General features: G+C 45.4%; 1 protein-coding gene and 1 long non-coding RNA gene across 2 annotated transcripts in view; one reads left to right on the forward strand and one right to left on the reverse strand.

Moving 5' to 3' along the window:
• Nucleotides 1–22,906, reverse strand: part of auts2a (activator of transcription and developmental regulator AUTS2 a) — a 946,702-nt gene that overhangs the window by 83,274 nt on the left and 840,522 nt on the right. The window lies entirely within an intron of this gene.
• On the forward strand, nt 15,307–17,807 carry LOC129710799 (uncharacterized). The gene is made up of 2 exons (XR_008725732.1): nt 15,307–15,623; nt 17,394–17,807. It is a non-coding gene; the product is annotated as an uncharacterized LOC129710799 (long non-coding RNA).

Genomic DNA, 22,906 nt, shown 5'->3' on the forward strand with positions numbered 1-22,906 from the left:
AGAGAGAAAAGAAAGAACAATCAAAGTGACCTGCGTAAACGTAATCAACACCAAATTCAGAAAATATTGACAATTAGGTTGAACAACGAGGTCTTCCCTATTTAAAATGTTTCATATTTTTCAGAGCAGAAAATTGTGCACATCACGAGCATTGTTGTGCCTGCTCCAAGTTCCATGATAGGTGGGAAGACTAGGCATGTTTAGCACAGTGCCATTGGTAAACAAAGACACAAAGTGCTGGAGAAACTCAGCAGGTTAGGCAGCATCCCTGGGGAACACTGTGGACATCTCTGCCACAAAAGGCAGTGGAGGCCAATTCATCAGATGTATTCAAGAGAGAGTTAGATTTAGCTCTTAGGGCTAAAGGAATCAGGGGATATGGGGAAAAATCAGGAACAGGGTACTGATTCTGGGATGATTGAATGACGGTGCTGGCTCGAAGGGCCGAATGGCCTACTCCTGCACCTAATGTACATGTTTCCATGTTTCTAATACGGATAGGTGACATTCCGGGTCGGAGATGCTGCCTGACCTGCCGTGATACTCGAGCATTTGGGTGTCTGTTTTTTTTTTGTAAACCAGCACCTGCAATTCCTTGTGTGGCCATTTGTACACATCTCTCTCAGTGAGAGGGTCTGAAGAAGACAATCAGAAAATATGCCTCCCTTCACAGAGTGCGTTCAAATGCGTTTAGCAGGAAGGATCAATTCTTCGGACTGAGAACTTGAAAATAGCCACACAATCCAGAGGCACTACGAACCAAATTCAATTCTAGTAATCCCAATTCTCAGTGGCAAATGAATTGAGATTTCAATTATTTGCGGGGCCCAAAACCAGTTTTGCAAGATAAACTTCTCTGCATTCCCTATATGCCCCAGCCTTTATTCGTAATATTAAACTGCTATTCAGGATACAGCTCAAACATATCACCAATACAATACAAAGGTTTCATACAAAATTAATGGATACAAATTGCTTGAAAATTTCAACAGCAGTTTGCATCCGCAAACAATGATTTATCTGGAGGTTATATCAGTTTTGGTCCTGACACAATATAACCAACCTGTAGGTCCCATTCGGCTTGGCCAAGTGTCTCGAGCTGGAAAAATAAAAATAAATGCGCAAACGTACTTACTTCCTCAGAGCACAATGAGCATTCTGCCACGCACTCCACACATAACAGAAGCAAGTGTCCCTCCACGGTGGACCCAGTGCTAATCTTCACCACTCTATTCGCAAGAACCCTAAGAGCATCACATATCCTGTCCAGCGAGTTTGTTCCATTCAAGTGAAACTCTGGGCACGAAATTTACAACATTTTCTAAGTTGTTTGCCTTCCTCCCTTGTGGTGTCGGATAACATCCCAAAAATTCCCCAGGCCAGCATCAATATATATATCTGATCTTCAGCTTAGTGACGAGGAATGTATAATTGACTCTATGCAATCAACACAGCAACAGCATGAACCTGCACATTGAGACCATTGCTTATCAATCATCCCACAACCCTCCCCCCCCCCCCCCCCCAAAAAAAAAAAATCTGCTCCCATAGAATTCATCTCTTAAACGACTTCTGTTTCTTGTTTTTGTTTTGTTGTCCCCGGGATGTTTAAAAGTCTGGAGTAGGAGCTTTGGCTAAGTGAGATAAAAAGGCGTTGCTCGGTATTACAATTCCATCCACACAGTCATCAAGGGCCTTCGTCTAAAGACAGTCAGTCACCAGAGATGGCAATCTGCTGCGGTGTGCATAGCTTGATGGACTGCGGGCGGGACTATAATCAACTCTTTGAATGATTGCTCAATTTTGCAGCGGTACGCGGCGCCTCGTCTCCGCAGCTCGCAACTGTTTATTTTAACTGCGCTGAGAATGGCAAAGAGTCCCGCCTGTCTTGGTGTTCCTCAGGCCCTACTGAGGCAATTTAATAGCCTCCAGACCCAAGTCAAGGATTGTGTTACCATTAAGAACAATACTTATACTATACTCCATTTCCTCCAAAAGAGGTGTCTGGACATGTATCCACGCTTATGTCAGTCTAACTGGGATGATTTACACCTCCCCACAGTGTGTGCGTGTGTGTGTGTGTGTGTGTGTGTGTTTGTGTGAGAGCTGCTCTAAATTGGACAGCTCGCTTGACACAGAATGGGGTCGATATTGCATTACAGCAATAGTTGTGTGCAGTGCATCTGCTTCCTTGATCCCTACCCAGGGAAAGCAGTGGTTGTGCCCGGATAACCAGAATCACTAAAGTTGAACCACTATTCTCTTTGTTGCCATCACATACAATCATAGGCTGTTAAAAGCTGCCCTCCCAGCCTTCAACAATACAAGTGGCTGGTTGTTAATCCACCCCTTGGGTCAAGCTTAGTTTATCTGTACAGCCAAAAGTTCGAAGCAGCGTTCAGCAGGCAAACGCTATGTTATTTTTGCCCTAAGGAAGGGAGGTCATTCTTCAATGTCGACATGTCTTCGGTTGCTGGCTCCGAACTTCTTGCCTCTGGTAAGAAGTCCGTTTCAATTTTTTGAAACAAGGAACAGCAGATGCAGGCTTACAAAAAAAAAAAAGACGCAGAGTGCTGGGAGTGACACAGAGGGTCGGGCAGCATTGCTGGAGAACATGGATAGGTGGCTTTTCGCATCGGGACCCTTCCTTCAACTGAAGAAAGGTCCTAGCCTGAAAAGTCACCTATCCATGTTCTCAGTCTCAAGAAGGGTCTCGACCCGAAACGTCACCCCTTCCTTCTCTCCGGAGATGCTGCCCGTCCTGCTGAGCTACTTTCGCATTTTGTGTCCATCTTCGATTTAAATCAGCATCTGCAGTTCTTTCCTACAATGGTGCTGACTGACCTGCTGAGTTACTCCAGCACTTTGTGTCTCTCCCCCTTTTCCCCCTCACAATATCATTAAATCTGAACTGTTGTGATGAAGATCGAAGTACCCAGCTCTCTGATATTCTCGGTTAAGGACTTTTGCTGGCATATTGAGAGTAGATTTTTGTTAAAGCGGCTTTTGTTGATGGGACTATTGGGGACAGACTGATCTGATTTGCTGCAAAACCGCAGACAAACTGACAAACGCACACACTGCTGGAGTGCAATGGGGTTTCAGCTAGCAGGACGTCTGCCATGGCAAGAACTTTAAAAGATGTGTATTTTTTGGCTTTTTTTTTTGCGCACCCTTCCGCCAATCTACCACAGAACTTCGTGTTTAAGACGGAAAGACGGAACTGCAGATGCTGGAAAATCGAAGGTACACAAAAGTTACAACGCTGTAGATCAAAGTGAGCCATTCAGCCCATCTTTTACTTTCATTCTGGCACTTGAACCAACTTGCCTAGATGTGTAGGTAGGAGCTGCAGATGCTGGTTTACACCGAAGATAGACACAAAAAATGCTGGAGTAACTCAGCGGGTCAGGCAGCATCTCTGGAGAAAAGAAATAGGTGATGTTTCGGGTACCCTTGTCTAGATGTTCATTAATTATTACTGGGACTCTGTTTTTCTTCCAATAACTTGTCTGCTATCTCCACGTGTGCTTTGTCAACAGGTCGATCTAGATGCGTTGGGTTTCTAAACCAATAACCCAATGGGAAGAATGTGGTCATCAGGTCCAAGATGCTCCTGGCATTGCTACACTTGGCACAAGTGTGTCCGCTCCTGCACAAGGACGGGCATCCCAGCCATTTTGCATTTCATTGAGAAATTTAAGATCAATTGTGTCCATAGGAATGTATGAATTGTTTCCATAGGGATGTGATGTACAAGCCTCAAGAAACATTGGGTAGTGGGGGGTGGGGCAGGCGAAAGGTAAGACATAAGTCCTCTTCCTGTTGGTCATCTTTGTGTAGAAACAAGGAATTGCAGATGTTGGTTTGCACAAAGTGCTGGAGTAACTCAGCTGGTCAGGCAGCATCGCTGCAGAACATGGTCAGTGTGCATTATGGTTTACCTTCCAGGCAAATGCTTTTCTTCCACCCCTTGTAGATTGATACATTTATGTGACATTCCTCAATTTAACAAGTTAGTCATGGAGGCGTTCTACTTACAGTAAACCTCTGCTGAAGCAATGAATAGAAAAATATCTCATAAACGCTCAAAATGTTTTTGTACCCCGTCATCACCAGGCAATTTTAGTTTTGTGTTTTAACATTCAAAAGATGAAAAGCATTAAAAATATAACAGCAAGTTCATTAGTTAGGATGGAAAATGAGTTTTCCATGGTAAATGGATGGGAGCTATGTTACTCCAGCATTTTGTGTCCATCTGCAGCTCCTTCCTGGAGCTTGGATATCATGACCCGAACTCGATAATTAATACGTCAAATCATCAATATGAATTTAGTTCAGGGTGCAGCTAATACGCAAACTAAATGTCATCTTAGGAACTGACACCTTACACACTGAACGTGATGGAACAAAAATACATTTCATCTCGGGTAACTTTGCTTGCTCACAGTGTGCGTGTGTGATATATAGCAACAAGGTCTCTGGTTCAACATCTGCTGATGGGCTAACTTTGATGGCCACAGTTGAGAAACTATCGCAACATTTCAGAAACATTTAGACAGGCGCATGGATAGGGCAGGTTGTGGGCAAAATGCAGGCAGGAGTAGCGTAGGTGGGACATGTTGGGCGGTGTGGGCAAGTTGGGCCGAAGGGCCTGTTTCCATGCTGTGTGACTTTATCACTCTATAACTCTCTGCGCCACATTGGATGAAGAGGCCAAGCCCCATATTGTCCCCCAGGGTTAGGGGAGTGCAGACACACATGGGTGACAGCTGGCACCGTGTCAAGACAGATCGCCTCGTTCTTAAAAATCTTCACAGGGTGCCCCTATGTGCTTTATCAAGTATTTGTGTCAGTGAAGTTGCAGCTGTAACTTAGATAACAATTAAATCTTGCACAATTATCTCTTTCACTGACCAGTTGGCATTTTCTATTAAAACAAAATGGCGCACGGGATTGGCATCCAACCATCCATCTCAACATTCCCTCCGAATGTTAACGTTCCAGTCTGAAGAATGGCTCCGACCCATTACATCACCCATCCTTACTGTCCAGAGATGCTGCTTGACCCACTGAGTTACTCCAGCTCTTTGTGCCCATCTTCAACCTTCCCTCTACTACTCCACTTTGGGACACCATGGCCATAGTGGGCCCCTTCTATAGGATGCACTGCATCGGTCTGCCAGGGCTTTTCAACATCAACTCCCAAAACCACAATCTTTGCCATCTAAACATACGAGGACATCTGTCCCATGGAAACTTTTCACTTCCAGATTTTTCTCAATGTAAAAACTTGCCCAGTGGGTATAATGGCAAAGAGTTTTACCTTGGACTTGTGGCACTGTTGGACATCTTGAAAGCCTAACTCCCAAACAAAGGATTCAACGAAAAGCAAGTGGTGACATGTTTTCTTCTCTTTTCCCATCCTTTTTCCCCTCTCTGTATCTGAAAGGTCATAGACCAGAAATATTAACTCTATTTTTCTTTCCACAGATGCTACCTGATCTGCTGAGAGCTTCCTGGATTAACTTTTTTTTTAAAATAAGGTGAAATTTCCAGAGGATGGAGAATAAACTCAGTTCCTCTTTGCAAATGTCTGTCACAACCAGCTGAGAGCAGGCATGGCCTTAGTTTAGTTCCCATCTAAAAGATAGCACTGCCAACTGGGCATTGCTTCCTCATTACTGATCAACCCAATGGTCCTTCAGGTGGAGGTACTGTGGTGCTTCCTTGAACTGTTCGACTCCACATTATGAAGATGCACCAAGAATGCTGTTGAGTAGGGAGTTCGAGGACTTTGCTCAGCAACAATGAAAGAATATGGACGCAATGTAATAAGGATGTCATGCTGAGGCACTGGTCAGACCGCATTTCAAGTATTGTGAGTGGTTTTGGGCCCCATATCTGAGGAAGGATGTGCTGGCATTGGAGAGGCTCCAGAGGAGGTTTACGAGACTGATCCCAGGGTTGAGTGGGTTAACATATGATGAGCGTTTGACGGCACTGGGCCTGTACTCGCTCGAGATCAGGAGAATGAGGGGGGGACCTCATTGGAATTTACTGAATACTGGATAGAATGGATGTGGAGAGCGTTTTTCCACTAGTGGGAGAGTCTAGGACCAGAGGCCACCGCCTCAGAATAAAAGGACATGCCTTTAGAATGGAGATGAGGAGGAATATCTCTGGTCAGACAGTTGAGAATCGGTGAAATTCATTGCCACAGAAGGCCATGATGTCCAAGTCAATTTTTAAGGCGGAGATTGATAGGTTCTTGATTAGTATGGGTGTCAAGGTTTATTGGGAGAAGACAGGAGAATGGGGTTGAGATGGAAAGGAAGTTCAGCCATGATTGAATGGTGGAGTAACTTGATGGGCCGAATGGCCTAATTCTGTTCCAACAACTTATGAATAATGTTGTACGTCGAAGTTGGGATGATGTGCTTCTTGGAAGACCATCTTCATTCAGGTGTTAACCATATAACCATATAACAATTACAGCACGGAAACAGGCCATCTCGACCCTTCTAGTCCGTGCCGAACACGTATTCTCCCCTAGTCCCATATACCTGCGCTCAGACCATAACCCTCCATTCCCTTCCCATCCATATAACTATCCAATTTATTTTTAAATGATAAAAACGAACCTGCCTCCACCACCTTCACTGGAAGCTCATTCCACACCGCTACCACTCTCTGAGTAAAGAAGTTCCCCCTCATGTTACCCCTAAACTTCAGTCCCTTAATTCTCATGTCATGTCCCCTTGTTTGAATCTTCCCTACTCTCAGTGGGAAAAGCTTTTCCCGGTGTTATCAAACGTTCTTCTTATATTTTCAGCATTTGAATTGGAGCACCATCAAACCTCTCAGCTCCAGAAAATATAAGGCCAACCTATAGTTTCTCGCAAATCAGAGCTGTACCAACCTACCTATTTAAAGTAGGTTGGTACAGCTCTGAATCTGCACAGTAATATGAGCAATGAAAACATCGCATCCATATTTTAGATAAAGATGCTGTTAGCTTTTTTGATTACTTTGTGTATCCATCCTGTTTGTTTATCTGTGTACAAGAACATCCAAATTACTCCCCTCACCACTTCAAAGATTCCAGTCTTTCATTGCTAAGAATACACCAATGTCTCTTACAGATCCATAGTGAATATTCCTAAATTCCCCTTTCAGTTGTAGTTCTGTTAAGAAAGTGCACACCAAACATCCCATTGTGCATCAGCACTCTAGATGAATCGAATACAACAGCAAATATTTCCCAACAGTGCTTCCATAATATTCAAACAATTATGATGTAGAGGCTTCTGACATTTTCCTGGATCAAACTTCTGCTGCAAGCTCAGGAGAATATTACTCAGTAAAAAAGACAGCAAAGATTAGAGTAGCTTTACCCCGGCTGTTGAAAACAAATGCTTCGAATGATTGAACACTTGAAGCATTACACATTGCTTATTTGTGACAATTTCAGATAAAACAATTTTTTTTTGACATCTGGGATTTTCTACATCCATTTGTGTGAATTTACTTATTTGCCCAGAGAATCCAGTACTGAAGAAGGGTCTCGACCTGAAACATCACCGATTCCTTTTCTCCAGAGATGCTGCCCGACTCACAGTGTTGTCAGACAACTGAACGATCCTCCCAGAAGCCAGACTGCAGTGTTGATCTTCCAACCTACCTCATTGTGAACCATGGACTTTTCCTCTGTAACCGTAATGCTACAAGTCTGTAAAACTATATTCTGCACTGTGGTATTTTTCTCTTTGCACGGCCTGTAGTTCTTGTGCATGGCTTGATTGCACTCACGTACACCATGTTTTGACTGGATAGCACACAAAAGCTTTTCACTCTATCTTGGTAACGATAAACCATATTATCTTGCACTAAAACGTTATTCCCTTTATCGTGTATCTGTATACTGTGGACGGTTCAATTGTAATCATGTATAGGCTTTCCACTGACTGGCTAGCACGCTAAAAAAAACGTTCACTGCACCTGATGACAAACTAAAGTAACTAATGGCATCAGCTAATTACTTTAACCAGTTCAATGTTGGTGTTAAAATAACTGTACCTGGAAAATCTAGTCTTTGCCGGCACATAAATTATGATGAACTCCCAGCCACAGAAAAATCCTCCTTTGTTATGTTCAATGTATAAGCAACATTTCAGTAAACTTTAGTCTCTTAAATTCTATTTCCTCTCACTAATTTTTCGGTTCCTACATACATACGTTCCTGTACAAAATTCAGCGGGCCTTGACTGACCTTGTTTTAGTTATAACTGCATTATTTTAACCAATCTCTGCCTCCCAATGAGTAAGTCCAGATTTTGTCTCGTTCTGTACAGTTCCCAAACTATTCCGGTATCTATCCCCTTCTCCTTTAATTAGTTCAGCTCTATCTTTTCCAGGAGAGATCCAGGACTGCACTCTGTACCCAGTGAGATTTGACCAGGTCTCTGCACTGTGGCAAGATAAAGTCCCTCAATCTTCACTCTAATCTACTTTCCATGGAACTAACATTGCTTCCTCGACAGCTGTCCAGCATTGATTTGATGGCTGAGCAAACGATCTACTCCAATTCCACATCCCTTTCATCTCTTATCAGTATTTTTTCGTTAAGCCTATAATCCCTCGGTTTATTGCACATCCCTAAGAGCATGACTTTACACTTAGCTGCATTAAATAGCAACAGCCAATTGTCAACCCACTATACCACCTACTCTGCCATCTCTCTCCAGCTCTCTCTCTCTCTCTCACACGCACACACAGTTTCTGACTAGTTTGTTCCTGCACCACCTTTATAAACCATCCTGTTGTTTTCTGCCATAGTTGGGAAGATATCAATGGACATTCTCCAAGGGTGGACTGCCATGAGGGAGGGGGAAGAACAATCGAGGACCCGGCGTTTGGGTACTCTGCTTGCACTGACCAAATAAAAACAATTCACATTTTCAGATGCAAAGCGTGAGTTTCGCGAGGAATGACTAGAACAGAATAAATCTACCAATTAGATTTTTTTAATACTCTCTCTAAGATGCTGGTGGTTGTATACAGCTCGAATGGCGAGTTAAGACTTCCAAAGGAACCTGGATTGGAGTAGTTCTGATCAAAAGGGTTTACAATGATACCATACCATCCAACAACATCACAGTGTCGTCGCGGTAGAGGTACTATCTTACAGCGCCAGAGACCCAGGTTTGATCCTGACTACGGGTGCTTGTCTGTATGGAGTTTGTGCGTTCTCCCCGTGACCTGCGTGGGTTTTCTCCGAGATCTTCGGTTTCCTCCCACACTCCAAAGATGTACAGGTCTGTAGGTTAGTTGGCTTGGTATAAATGTAAAAATTTATCCCTAGTGTGTGCAGGGTAGTGTTAATGTGCGGACGTCGCTGGTCGGTGCGGACACGGTGGGCTGAAGGGCCTGTTTCCGTGCTGTATCTCTAAACTAAACAAAACTAAACACCAAAGAGGAGGAGAACCGTGCAAAAACATTGCCCGCAGCTTTGGGTTAACAATTAGGATTGGGCTGAATGCAATCTGACAAATTATTTCTTTCTTTGTGAAGAGAGATGTATTCTCAGTGTAATTCTATAGCTACAGTCAAGTCCTGAACCTCCAGAAGTCCCCTTGGCCTGGACGTGTGATTGACAACTACACAAAGCCCAGATGAAATTCCTAATTGGCAATCAAGACTTTTTGAAGCTCTGAAGTCTTTCCTGGTATAATTCAACTAAATTGAACAGATGCCACTAAGCTGAGAATGGGCTCAGGCAGAAAGAGTCAGTGCAACATTCGAGCGCTAATTCCATAAAGGGCCTGTCCCACTTTCACGACCCAATTCACGACCTCTGCCGAGTTTGCCCTTGACTCGTACTCGCAGCCTGGTCGCCACGAGGTCGTAGGTAGGTCGTAGTAGGCCGTGATGCTAGTCGTAGATACTCGTGGCATCAAGTAGGTCGGGGCGTTTTTTTCTAGCCTGATGAAAAATGTCCACGAGTAAAACAGGTCGTGAATTAGGTTGTGAAAGTGGGACACGCCCTTAATTCTAGCAGGGAGCCGCACTCCCCAGGAACGAGAGAACACCGGTTTGAAAATCTCTGTTCTTCAACTAATATACCCCGCTGAAGCAAATGGTCATAGAATTTAACTGAAACCAAACCACAATAACTTTAGTTGAAATTGATATACAATAGGTAAATAACAGCCTAACCAAGGTAGCAACTGGGGTCCCATAGCAATTATGTAAACAAGCAGCTCAGAGACAAGTACTGTATGGAGAAACACAACCAGGTAAGAGAGCATTCTATCTGAACAACAATATTATAATAGAATTTACGTGTAAGACTGGCAATGGCACAGCGGTAGAGTGGCTGCCTTACAGCGTCAGAGACCCAGGTTCAATCCTGACTATGGGCCCTGTCTGTATGGAGTTTGCATGTTCTCCCTGTGACCTGTGTGTGTTTTCTCCAGGAGCTCCGGTTTCCTCCCACACTCCAAAGATGTACAGGTTTGTAGGCTAGTTGGCTTTGGTAAAATTGTGAGTTGCCCCGAGTGTTTGTGGGATAATGTTAGTGTGCGGGGATCGCTGGTCGGCTCGGACTCGATGGGCCGAAGAGCCTGTTTCCGCGCTGTATCTCTAAAACTAAAAACTAAAGTAAGTCAGAGAGAGCCCAGTTATCTTTACAAACGACAGGGCCCCCATCGGTGAACACAAAGCCAGCACAGCAGCGGTGGACACTATACAATGTATGGAGACCAGGATTTATTTGCAAGCAACAAAAACAAACCTGGTTGCCTCTTCATTCATCGATTCAATCAACAACGAGTTAAAATAGGTCCATTATTTCAGTCAAACTTGGGACATTTCTGACCAAACCCACATGAGCTCCCCTTCCCCTTCCCCTTCCCCTCCCCATTCCTATTCCAATACTGACCTTTCTGGCCCGGGGGCTCCTTCACTGTAAGAGAGAGGCCACATGCAAATTGGAGGAACAGCACCTCATATTTCGCTTGGGCAGCTCATAACCGAGCGGTGTGAACCATGATTTCTCCAATATCAAATAACCCCTGCATTCCCTCCCTCCCCCCTTAGTCATCCAACTAGTTTCACTTTCTACATCCTTGTATCCCTGCGGTATCACCTCACCCCCCCAGCCAACAATGGGCCATTATGAGCTTCACCCTTCCTTGGCCATCCTTGGGCCTGCTTTGCTCTGACCTTTTCTTACCTACAGGTCCCTCCCGTCTACTCTCAGTCTGAAGAAGGGTCCCCACACGAAACGTCACCCAATCCTTTTTTTTCCAGAAATGTTGTTGGATCCATCAAGTTACTCCAGCGCTTTGTGTCTATCTTCGGTATATAAACCAGCATCTGCAGTTCCTCTCTGCATACTTTTATTTACAGCTGTGCAAGAATGCCCGTTATTTTTGCAAGAATCAAAGGGATCATTCTGAATTACTCAGCTCTGAAGTTGAGCTGGAGAAGTGGCATAACTAACCACAAGGCAGCAAAGTTGCTACAAAGCTATGTTGCTATTTGGCTTAAAAATCATGTTCGTTAATAAACATCGTACACCAATCCTCCCAACGTTTCGGATTCATAATGTACAGAGACAAGCTGTGAGGTAGTAAATCTTGTTAACTAAGGTTCGCTGCACAGCTGTGAGTAATTAACGGCGGCATATTGTAGAAATGAGTAATAAATAAGCAAAGAGCCCGTCTGAAGCTTCTGCCAAACAAAATGGAGGCTCCACAGCCGTCTCATCTATTTGAGCCAAAACCTTCTGGGCTTCCACCTCTCTCTATTTCTTCCCATCAAACGGAAACCTTTTAATGTTTCACCAAAGGCAAATTCAAATCTCTGCATATTTTTAGCTCAGTTTTCCGTTAAACTGTGTGCTGAAATCCTAGAACACGTTGTCCTAACCTCTCTTCTGCAGAACCAGATTTTTCCTCTCATTTCAACTTTAGTTTCGACTTTAGAGGCACAGCGTGGAAACGGGCCCTTCAGCCGACCGAGTCCGGCCGATCAGCAATCACCCCACCCCATACACTGGCACTGCTGGGGACAATTTGCAACCCTGCAGAAGCCAATTAACCTACAAATCCGCACGTCTTTGGGATGCGGGAGGAAAGTAGAGCTCCCGAAGATAACACACGCGGTCAAAGGGAGAATGTGTAAACTTCGTACAGACAGCACTTGGAGTCAGGATCGAACCCGGGTCTCTGGCGCTATAAGGCAGCAACTCTACCGCTGCCCCATTGTGCCGTCCTACACTCTGTAAGGTCAAGGCAATGAATTGGTGACCGTGGGAAGTATAGGATTTTGGTGTGTGTGCTTTATCATCATTCCTTACAATGCTATGTACGACAGTGATTGCAACTTCTACTGAAGTGTGGATGGCCATTGGCTCACTAGAAGCTCATCCGCCCTGGGACAGGTCTTGTTTTTGGTCCTGCCGGGGGTCCACAGCCCCCTCCTCACCTGGCAAACCAGGTGGGGGAGACGGTTTAGTCGCCGACTAATGACCATGAAGCAGGTAGCACGGGATTACATGGTACCCATGGTGGGGGGAACTCCCCCCGACCTGACCTGAGAATTCCACATAACTCAAGTCTTAACAATCCCGAATGCGCGATGAGAAGGAATTGTTACTCTAACTGTTGAGGAATTACCAGGAAAATGTTCTGTACAGTCACTCCCAACAAACCACTACAAACACAGGGAACATGAACACCAAAAAAACATATACAGAATCTCCCCGCAGCCCAAACTCTCCCATGTAGTGAATTGACCGATTGATTGAAAGATGCACAGTGAAATGGGCCCTTTGGCCCACCGAGTCCACACAGGCCAATGGGTCAATGGTGCTTTTATTGTCATATGTGTGAAGTGCAAACACAGTGAAATTCTTTTTCATACAAACAGCCATCGAGCGATCACTAGTTCTATGTTATCCCACTTCCACATCCACTCCCGACAGATTAGGGACAATTTTACGGAGACCAATTTAACCCCTTACCCGCACGTCTTTGGGATGTGGGAGGAAACTGGAGCACCCAGAGGAAACTCGCGCGATCACAAGGAACACATGCAAACTCCACACGGACTGCAGCTGAGGTCGGGATTGAACCAGGGGTCTCTGGAACCATGAGGCAGCAGCTCTACCAGCTGTGCCACCAAGCCGCCCAAGATGTAAGCTTCTTCAAATGAAGGTAGAGTTTTTATTCTCACTGGAATTTGGTGGCAGATCCTGACTAAAGCTTGAGTTGATCTTCCGTCATTCACTGAGCTGTGTGTATTGAGGAATAGCCAATATGGACCATGTGTGGCCAAGCCTATGAAATTTAATATCCAGAGTTTAAATGAATAGAAGGTTACACTGGCTTCATTATAAGCATGCAATTCCTTCCCAACTCTGTGCATGCTGCTGATACAATTACTCACCACCCTTGCAAAGTCAATGCAAGGATGCGCTTCAAAGAAAGATGTTGTCTCCATCACTAACGGCCTGTGCCTTCTCTGTAGATGTCTCAATTGTCAGTTCAATTCATTGTCACGTGCACCGAGGTACAGTGTAAAGCTTTTGCAGCAAGCTAACCAGTCAGCAGAAAGACAATACATGATTACAATCGAGCGTTTAACAGCGTATAGATACATGATAACATTTAGTGCAAGGTAAAGCCAATAAAGTCCGATCAAAGGTAGTCCAAGTGTCACCAATATAAGGTAGTTAGTAGGTCAGGAATGCTCACTGGTTGTGGTAGGATGATTCAGTTGCCTGATAACAGCTGGGAAGAAACTGCTCCGGAGTCTAGAGGTGAGGGTTTTCCCACTTCTAGTGTAACCATGCATTGTCTTTCCACTGACTGGTTAGCACGCAACAAAAGCTTTTCAATGTATCTCGGTACACGTGACAATAAACTAAACCGAACCCTCGCTTCGTAACGCTGTACCATGTCCACAGATACGTAAAGAGTTGGAAGGTGCAAACCCAAAATACACAGCTCAAAATGCAAATGCATTTTAAAATTTCATGCAACGCTCACGGCAAGTGTCAGCGCAAAAATTGCGGCTTTATTTTTTTTAAATAATGACGGAGGTGGGGTCCACGCTGAAGTGTAGCTCTAAAATAAACGCCGTTCCTTGAAGCAGTTCGCTGCCGAAGCAAATTTGCCCGTGGTTACTTGCAATTAGGAGATATGGGACAAAGAGCAGGAAGAGACAGAGGCCTGCCAGACATCACTTAGCCTTCTCTGTAATGAAGCTCGCTCCAGCTCCCTGCAGGCACTGCAGTATTTATGGACAGAGCTACAAATGGTCGCCCAGTACATCCATCCTGTGCAGCAGTAGTGCCATGGGTGAGAATCTAACCGCCATCTCGGGTTAACGCAAGAGCGGTGGAAAATAAAAATAACACACAATTTCAACCACCACCACTCGTTATTCCTGCCAGCATATTGTTTTACGATAGTGAAGGAGAGAGGGAAAGAGGGGGAGATAGTGAGGGAGGGAGGGAGAGGGAGAGAGGGGAGAGGGAGGGGGGAGAGAGGAGGGGGGGAGAGAGGGGAGAGAGGAGAGGGAGAGGGAGAGAGGGGAGAGAGAGGGAGAGGGAGAGAGAGGGAGAGGGAGAGGGGAGGGAGAGAGAGAGGGAGGGAGAGGAGGGAGGGAGAGGGAGAGAGGGAGAGAGGGAGGGAGAGAGGGAGAGGGAGAGAGAGAAGGAGAGGGAGAGAGAGAGGGGAGGGAGGGAGGGAGGGAGGGGGGGAGAGGGAGAGAGAGGAGAGAGAGAGGAGAGGGAGAGAGAGAGAGGGAGAGAGAGAGAGAAGAGAGAGAGAGAGCCTTTGGGGAGAGGGAGAAGTAGCGGCAAGAGTTGAGAGTGAAAGCAAGTAGCGTCGAAAGCTGTCGAAATGTATATATCGTGCCATCTGGAAACAGTGTGATGTCCATGAGGCAGGTCTAGGATGGTGCAATTAGTGCCTTGGAAGTCAGGAATACCTGCGTGCTGTTCACCTGCCGCACCTTGTCCATCATAGCTGACAGCCTCTGGGATCTGACAGCAACTTTTAAACAAATAAATAGCAGTATTTTTAAAGCATTTAAACACCGACGCTTCCAGCCGGGTGCTGCACAGATCCAGCACTTCAGAAATAGTGCCAGTGAGAGACTTGCTGTCTGGCAGCGCGGCGAATGCCCGCTTTTACTATCGTCAGCTGCTCTGAGCTGCATCTGTATTAGTTCACCTCTCTGCACCCCCCCTCCCCCCCATCCCCCCTCCTGGGAGTGAAGCTGCCTGTTTAAGCAGAGGGAGGTCATTAGGGTGAGAACAAGCTGTCTTCTGACGTTATTCAAGCCAGAAAGCCCCTGTGGCCTTTGTCCAAAACAGTAACCCGATCAGTCTGACCGTGCCCCAGACCTTTGAAAGTAATCCCCGTGTCCGCGCAACAGTGTGTCGCTGAGGGCTGTTCTGAGCCAGGGAGATCAAAATGACACACGTTCCATCCTTGGACTTTTGCTGGTCTTGCTCATTGCGTTAGAGCTGCTGGCTTCAGTGTTCCCCAGTCAGCCACAAAATGCTGGAGTAACTCAGCGGGACAGGCAGCATCTCTGGAGAGAAGGTATGGGTGACGTTTCGGGTCGAGTACCTTCTTCAGACTCGTTAGGGATAAGGGAAACGAGAGGTGCAGAAGATGGTGTGGACTGAGAGTGGATGAGGGGGGTGGCAACAGGAGTAGACCATTCGGCCCTTTGAGCCAGCATCGCCACTCACTGTGATCATGGCTGATCATCCACAATCAGTACCCCATTCCTGTCTTCTCCCCATATTCCTTGACTCCACTATCTTTAAGAGCTATATCTAACTCTCTCTTGAAAGCATCCAGAGAATTGGCCTCCCAATGCCTTCTGAGGCAGAGGATTCCATACATTCACAACCCTCTGTGTGAAAAAGTTTTTCCTGATCTCTGTTCTAAATGGCCTACCCCTTATTCTTAAACTGTGGCCACTGGTTCTGTGGGCAATGCATGAGAGCCTGGGTTAATTTTGCATTTATAATTCAATGACTCCTGCTCAAGAGAGTGTACAGTGTAAGGAAGGCACCCATGGAACTGATGCACTACAATGTTCAGAACTATATATTGCACCATGCATCTTCCCCGTATCTACTGCATTGAGTTTGACTTAATACATTTATGTTTAGTTTAGTTTTAATTTAGAGATACAGTGTGGAAACAGACCCTTCAGCCCACCGAGTCTACGCTGATCAGTCTGCGATAAACAGTACATTAGTTCTTACGAGGGACAATTTAGTCAAGCCAATTATTCTACAAAGCTGTGCAGGAAGGAACTGGTTTACACCGAAGATAGACACAAAACGCTGGAGTAACTCAGCGGGTCAGGCAGCATCTCTGGAGAAAAGGAATAGGTGACGTTTTGGGTCGAGACCCTTCTTCAGACCTATTCCTTTTCTCCAGAGATGCTGCCTGAACCGCTGAGTTACTCCAGCATTAACCTACAAAGCTACATGTCTTTGGAATGTGGGAGGAAACCGGAGCACCCGGAGAAAACCCACATGGTCACAGGGAGAATGTACAGACAGCTCCTGTGGTCAGGATCGAACCCAGGACTCTGGCAACATTGTGCCACCCCATGGTATATATGATCAGCTTGGACAGCATGCAAAACAAAGCTTTTCACAGTACCTTGGTACACGTGACAATAATATCAATAAACGCAAGGACAAAATTAAAAGTAACTGCGATATATCCCGAGGAGTCAAATCCTCAGTCAGTATCCGGGCTCCACCATAGAAGGCGGCTGAAAGGCAAAACACCACGTGACCATGTCTCCCCTTAATGACCCCATGGCTGTTGGGCTTCCGTTCACCACCTGTTCATTGTAGTCGCTCAACTAAAAGTCTGGATTTATTTGTCTTCTTCTCCAACAAGGTGCGGCACGATGGCTGCAGCGGTAGAGTTGCTGCCTTACAGTGCTCACAGCGCCGGAGACACAAGTTCGACCCTGACTACGGGTGCTGTCTGTACTGAGTTTGTACATTCTCCCCGTGACCCCCGTTTGTTTTCTCCAAGATCTTTGGGTTTCTCCCACACTCCAAAGGCGTGCAGGTTTGTAGGGTAATTGTCTCAGTATAAATGTCAATTGTCCCTAGTGTGTGCCGGGTAGTGTTACTGTGCGGGGATCGCTGGTCGGAGCAGACTCGGTGGGCCGAAGGGCCTGTTTCCACGCTGTATCTCTAAACTGGATGAAGCCAGAGATTACTGACATGTGGTAGATTTATGGAGATTTCACAGAGTGAGGAAAAGAGCACTCTTGAAAAAGAGGCATGTGATAGAATTATGTTGCTAATGCAATTCTGCTTTTGACTTCAGGGAAAAAGCTTGACCTCCGCCTGGCATCTGTGTGGAAGAATTACACGAGGGGATCCTAGTCAAATACCGCACTGCGCTTCATCAGTCCCGCAAGTAGCCCTCAGGCAAATGTCTGGAAGTTTTGTAGTTAGTAACGTTGATCTCAAGGGGCCATATGGACAACTCCAAACTTCCATCCATTCAAGCAATTCCCAATGTACAAATCCATTTTAAAATTCATGTTTAACATAGGACGTCAACTGGACTCAGAAGTCGATCACAAATCTCTCTCCATCTTCAAGCAAACAGTAGAATGTTTTTGTCAAACAAATCCCAGGTGCCGTAACTAAATCAGAAATTCAAAAAGGTTGTTATGTTTCTTAATATCCCTAAATCATTTAGAGTTAAACGCAATTATTAAAGGCAAATCCACATCACTATAAGACATCTGTGTCTTTCGTGCAATGTTAGAATGAAGACTACTTTTGGGCCACACGGTAGCGTAGATGGTAGAGTTGCTGCCTCGCAGCGCCAGTGACCCAGGTTCGATCCTGACCTTGGGGGGCTGTCTGTGTGTGGAGTTTGCACGCTCTCCCTGTGACCGCGCAGGTTTTCTCCCACAAGCCAAAGACGTGCGGGTTTGTAGTTTAATTTGCCTCCGTAAATTGTCCCCAGTGCGCAGGACGTGGATGAGGAAATAGGATGATAGTTTGAACATGTGATCGATGGTTGATGTGGACACGATAGACTGAAAGCCCAATTTAAATGCTGTATCTCAGTTTACTTTTAGCTTAGACATACAGCGTGGAAACTGCATCTCTAAACAGTATCTCTAAACTAAACTAAACCAATGTTTTATGCGACCATTTCCTTATTGACAGGCTGGGGAGGACAAAGAACAGGCAATAATTTACAATCATTGTAAAAAAATCCGAAACCTTTCCCATGTATACTGTGCTGGGTAGTCCAGTCAATATTATTGCTTTGAATTATCTGCTCTCTATAAATGGACTACAGATGGAAAGATCAATTATAATCCTGTTTCATAACGGCATCTGAATAAAACAGTGATTTGAGGTAGTCTGAATGTTGAAATATCTGCCGCAGATTGGCACCAATTTAAACAATTAAATACTAACTGTACCCTGTTGATTTTCTATTAGGGATGTGAATTGCTGTCCACAAATTAAAAATACCTGATATTAGAGGACAATTTCGACCAGTTTTACTGAAGTCAACGTATCTCTCGATATTAATTATCTGTTGATGAACTGAATTAATAAATCCAATCAATTCTAAATAAAAGCTGGGAAACCTCAATCACTATTAAAGGCTGCTCCTTTCTCCATTTCGCTTAAATTTGTCCTCTGAAACAAAATACATCAGAAAGTGAACATAAACCTGTGAAAATTAACTTTGCTGTCCTCACTAATTTTAGGATAAACATGACATTTGGGAATCAAATAAAATTTAGAAAACTCAAAAGTGTATCTGATGCAAAATATCTGCTGCCCTGAGCAGCGGTAGAGTTGCTGCCTTACAGTGCCAGAGACCCGGGTTCAATCCTGTCTACTGGTGCTGCCTGAACGGCGTTTGTATGTTCTCTCCACGTGACCTGCATGGGTTTTCCCCGGGTGCTACTAAGACATACAGGTTTGTAGGTTAAGTGGCTTCGGTATAGATTGTAAATTGCCCCGAATGTGTAGGATGGTGCTAGTGTACGGGGAACGCCGGACGACGTGGACTCGACGGGCCGAAGGGCCTGTTTCCTGGGTCTGGAAATGACACGTTATTTTTTTCATGTTAAATGCAAACACTCGCATCCATGTGTATTACGAGCAATTGTTTTGCTTCTCATTGCAATCAATCCATTGCACTAAGTATACAAACGGTAATCTAAACTCTTTCCCGAGCTGCTCCGACAGTATTTCCCTCCATCTGACCTTTCAGCGGCACATCAAGATCAAGCTGACAGCTTGGCATTCACCTGAGGGCCTTATTAACCCATCTTCTCGCATTAGGCAGGCCGTCTCCAAGCGGCTCCGACCGAATGCAACATCGCTGACTGACAGCGGCTTAATTGAGGAGGACAAATGCAACATCCGCAGTAATCGCTTGCGGCTCTTCGGAGCGGCCCAGTTTCCAGTGTGTAACCCCCCCCCCCCCCCCCCCGAGCTCCAACACTCCGCAAACTGTCCGCACAACCCTGTCCTCCAAACCCAGCCCTGGCCACCCCGAGTTATCCGCCTGCCCCTTTTCCGGGGTTTACGTACGCGCCCGGATGTCCCTAGAGAGGAACTACGCGCTGTCCACGGACACCATGGGAGATTTCCAGGACCGCAAGAAGCATAGAAAATAGGTGCAGGAAAATAGGTGCATATCGAGCCAGCCCTGCTATTCAATATGATCATGGCTGATCTTCCAGAATCAGTATTTAAGAAGGAAACTGCAGATGCTGGAAAATCGAAGGCACACAAAAATGCTGGAGAAACTCAGCGGGTGCAGCAGCATCTATGGAGCAAAGGAAATAGGCAACGTTTCGGGACGAAACGTTGCCTATTTCCTTCGCTCCATAGATGCTGCTGCACCCGCTGAGCCTCTCCAGCATTTTTGTGTACCTTCCAAAATCAGTACCCTGTTCCTGCTTTCTCCCCATATCCCTTGATTCCGTTAGCCCTAAGAGCTAAATCTAACTCTCTCTTGAAAACATCCAATGGATCGGACAGTTGTGTAGCATTGACGCCTGGGAGCAGATGTTGTCAACTGCAAATATTAGAAATATGAACCGCCACTAAATAAACTTCCATCTGAGGATGCAAAGTTTACTTTATCAACATTTGTTGTTAAGAAACATGCGTAATTTCACATTCAGGATGTTTTGATAGTAAACAAAGTCCATCATAGTTTAAAATAAGGAGGTAAAAAATGTTGTGAAACCAAGCATTAGACATTGGTTGGGGTGTAAATTTAAAACCCAACCTGACCAAAGCCCAAGTACATATTTTTCTATGACTGACCAGAACATGACTGCCCAAGGGCCGAACCAAATTAGTTTAGTTTAGTTTAGAGATATAGCACGGAAACAGGCCCTTCGGCCCACCAAGTCCGCACCGACCAGCGATCCCCGCACACTAACACTATCCTAAACACACTAAGGACAAGTTACATTTAAACCAAGCCAATTAACCTACAAACCTGTACGTCTTTGGAGTGTGGGGGGAAACCAAAGATCTCGTAGAAAACCCTCGCCGGTCACAGGTAGAACGTATAAAAATTCCGTACAGACAGCACCCGTAGTCAGGATCGAACCCGGGTCTCTGGCGCTGTGAGGCAGCAAGTCGACTACCGCGCCACCGTCTCTCTCTTCTCAGAATATACACACACAACTCAAGCTTGACCCGCAGACCCCGATCGCATACACTTGCATCGGGTAACAAGCCTTTACTTCACTGTTGACTGTGACACAACCTGCTTCTTCAGAGATCAAGACAAAGTATCAAAGATCTGGGTCATCGGTGTCGGTTCTGGTTTATTCTGTGCCTTTTCAAACCTCTAGTTTCCCTCTCCCCTGACCCTCAGTCTGAAGAAGGGACTCGACCCAAAACGTCATCTATTCCTTTTCTCCAGAGATTCTGTATGACTCGTTGCGTTGCTCCAGCATTTTGTGTCTATGGTGTAAACTAGAATCTGCAGTTCTATCTTACACAAAGTATCCACCACAATCTGTGGAGTTCAATGTCTTCTCCATCAAGTGCTAGACCTCACGTTAAATGACTTTGGACGCTCTCCGTACATTTCTCAGGAGACAAGGATCGGCACCAAGTAATTTGGCATGAGCCAGCATGGTTACTCAAAGAGACACAGCCATTAGCCTGGCACGGCAGGGCTGTTCTTTAGAGTTTGGCATTGAAGCAATGTACTGAGGAAAAATGGCGAATGCAGTGCTTCACCCACCACCTTGCCCGATCTGAACAGGATGGCCTCCAGTTGCCAACGGAAAATTAAACTGAGAATGTGCTCGACACTGCCTGACTCACACGTCTAACTGCAGCATCTTGAGCATGAAAGTCGTCAACAAGCAAGCTGCCAGCACAATGCTGGATGACTTCCCAGCTCTCAGTTTGACATTTAGATGCCAAATTGCTGATGTTCAGTTGTTTGAAAATGCAGCTCGTTTAGTCCCAAAATTGGCGGAGGAGAATTTGCAGGAGGTTGCAGATGCACAGTCAATGGAGAGCCTCCAAGTCCTGACTATCATTTTTCAATCTGTTATTTTAAGGACGCCTGCGTCTCGCTCCAAGTAAATAAACCCACTGTTGCTGCATCCACTCCAGAGGCAAGGTCCTGGACCAAACCACCTTCTAGCTCCTAGTTGCCAACACATGTCCTCCACGCTCCAGCTTAATTTGATTGATTCATACTTCATTGTCACGTGGAATTGTTACGGTGAAATTCTTTGTTTTGCAGACAAAGGTCTTATAGAAGTAGATAAAATCACGAGAGGATAGATCGGGAAGATGCACAGAGTCTCTTGCCCAGAGTAGGGGAAATCGAGGACCAGAGGACATAGGTTGAAGATGAAGGGGAAAAGGTTTAATAGGAATCTGAGGGGTCATTTCTTCACACAAAGGGCAGTGGTTGTATGAAACAAGCTGCCAGAGGAGGTAGTTGAGGCAGGGACTATAAAAATATTTAAAAGACACTTAGACAGATGCATGGATAGGATAGTTTTAGAGGGATATGGGCCAAATGCAGGTAGGTGGGACTACAGAGAAACGTAGAAACATAGAAAATAGGTGCAGGAGGAGGCCATTCGGCCCTTTGAGCCAGCACCGCCATTCATTGCGATCATGGCTGATCGTCCCCAATCAATAACCCATGCCTACCTTCTCCCCATATCCCTTGATTCCACTAGCCCCTAATTATCTCTCTCTTAAATCCATCCAGTGACATGGCCTCCACTGCCCTCTGTGGCAGGAAATACCACAAATTCACAACTCTCTGGGCGAAAAAGTTTTTTCTCACCTCAGTCTTAAATGGCCTCCCCGTTATTCTAAGACTGTGGCCCCTGGTTCTGGACTCGCCTATCATTGGGAACATTTTTTCTGCATCTAACTTGTGCAGTCCTTTAATAATTTTATATGTTTCTATAAGACACCCCTTCATCCTTCTAAACTCCAGTGAATACAAGCCTAGTCTTTTCAATCTGTCCTAGTGTAGATGGGTCCATTTGGTCTGCATGGGCAAGTTGGGACAGTTTCAATGCTGTATGACTCTAAGATATATGACTGTAACCATTGACTACAGGGTCTATCCCAATGTTTAAGAAACAGTTAGACAGGTACAATGATGGGACAGGATTGGAGCGTTATGGGCTAAACGCAGGCAGGTGGGACGAATGTGGCTGGGACATGTTGGTCGGTATGGGCAAGTTGGGTTGAAGGGCCTGTTTCCACGCTGTGTCACTCTACAACTTTAATACACAAGTATGCAGGGTCGCGGCCAAAGTTACAAATGTATTCAATGCAGTCCTG

Source organism: Leucoraja erinacea, chromosome 28 (genome assembly GCF_028641065.1).
Source record: "Leucoraja erinacea ecotype New England chromosome 28, Leri_hhj_1, whole genome shotgun sequence".
Classification (NCBI taxonomy): domain Eukaryota; kingdom Metazoa; phylum Chordata; class Chondrichthyes; order Rajiformes; family Rajidae; genus Leucoraja; species Leucoraja erinaceus.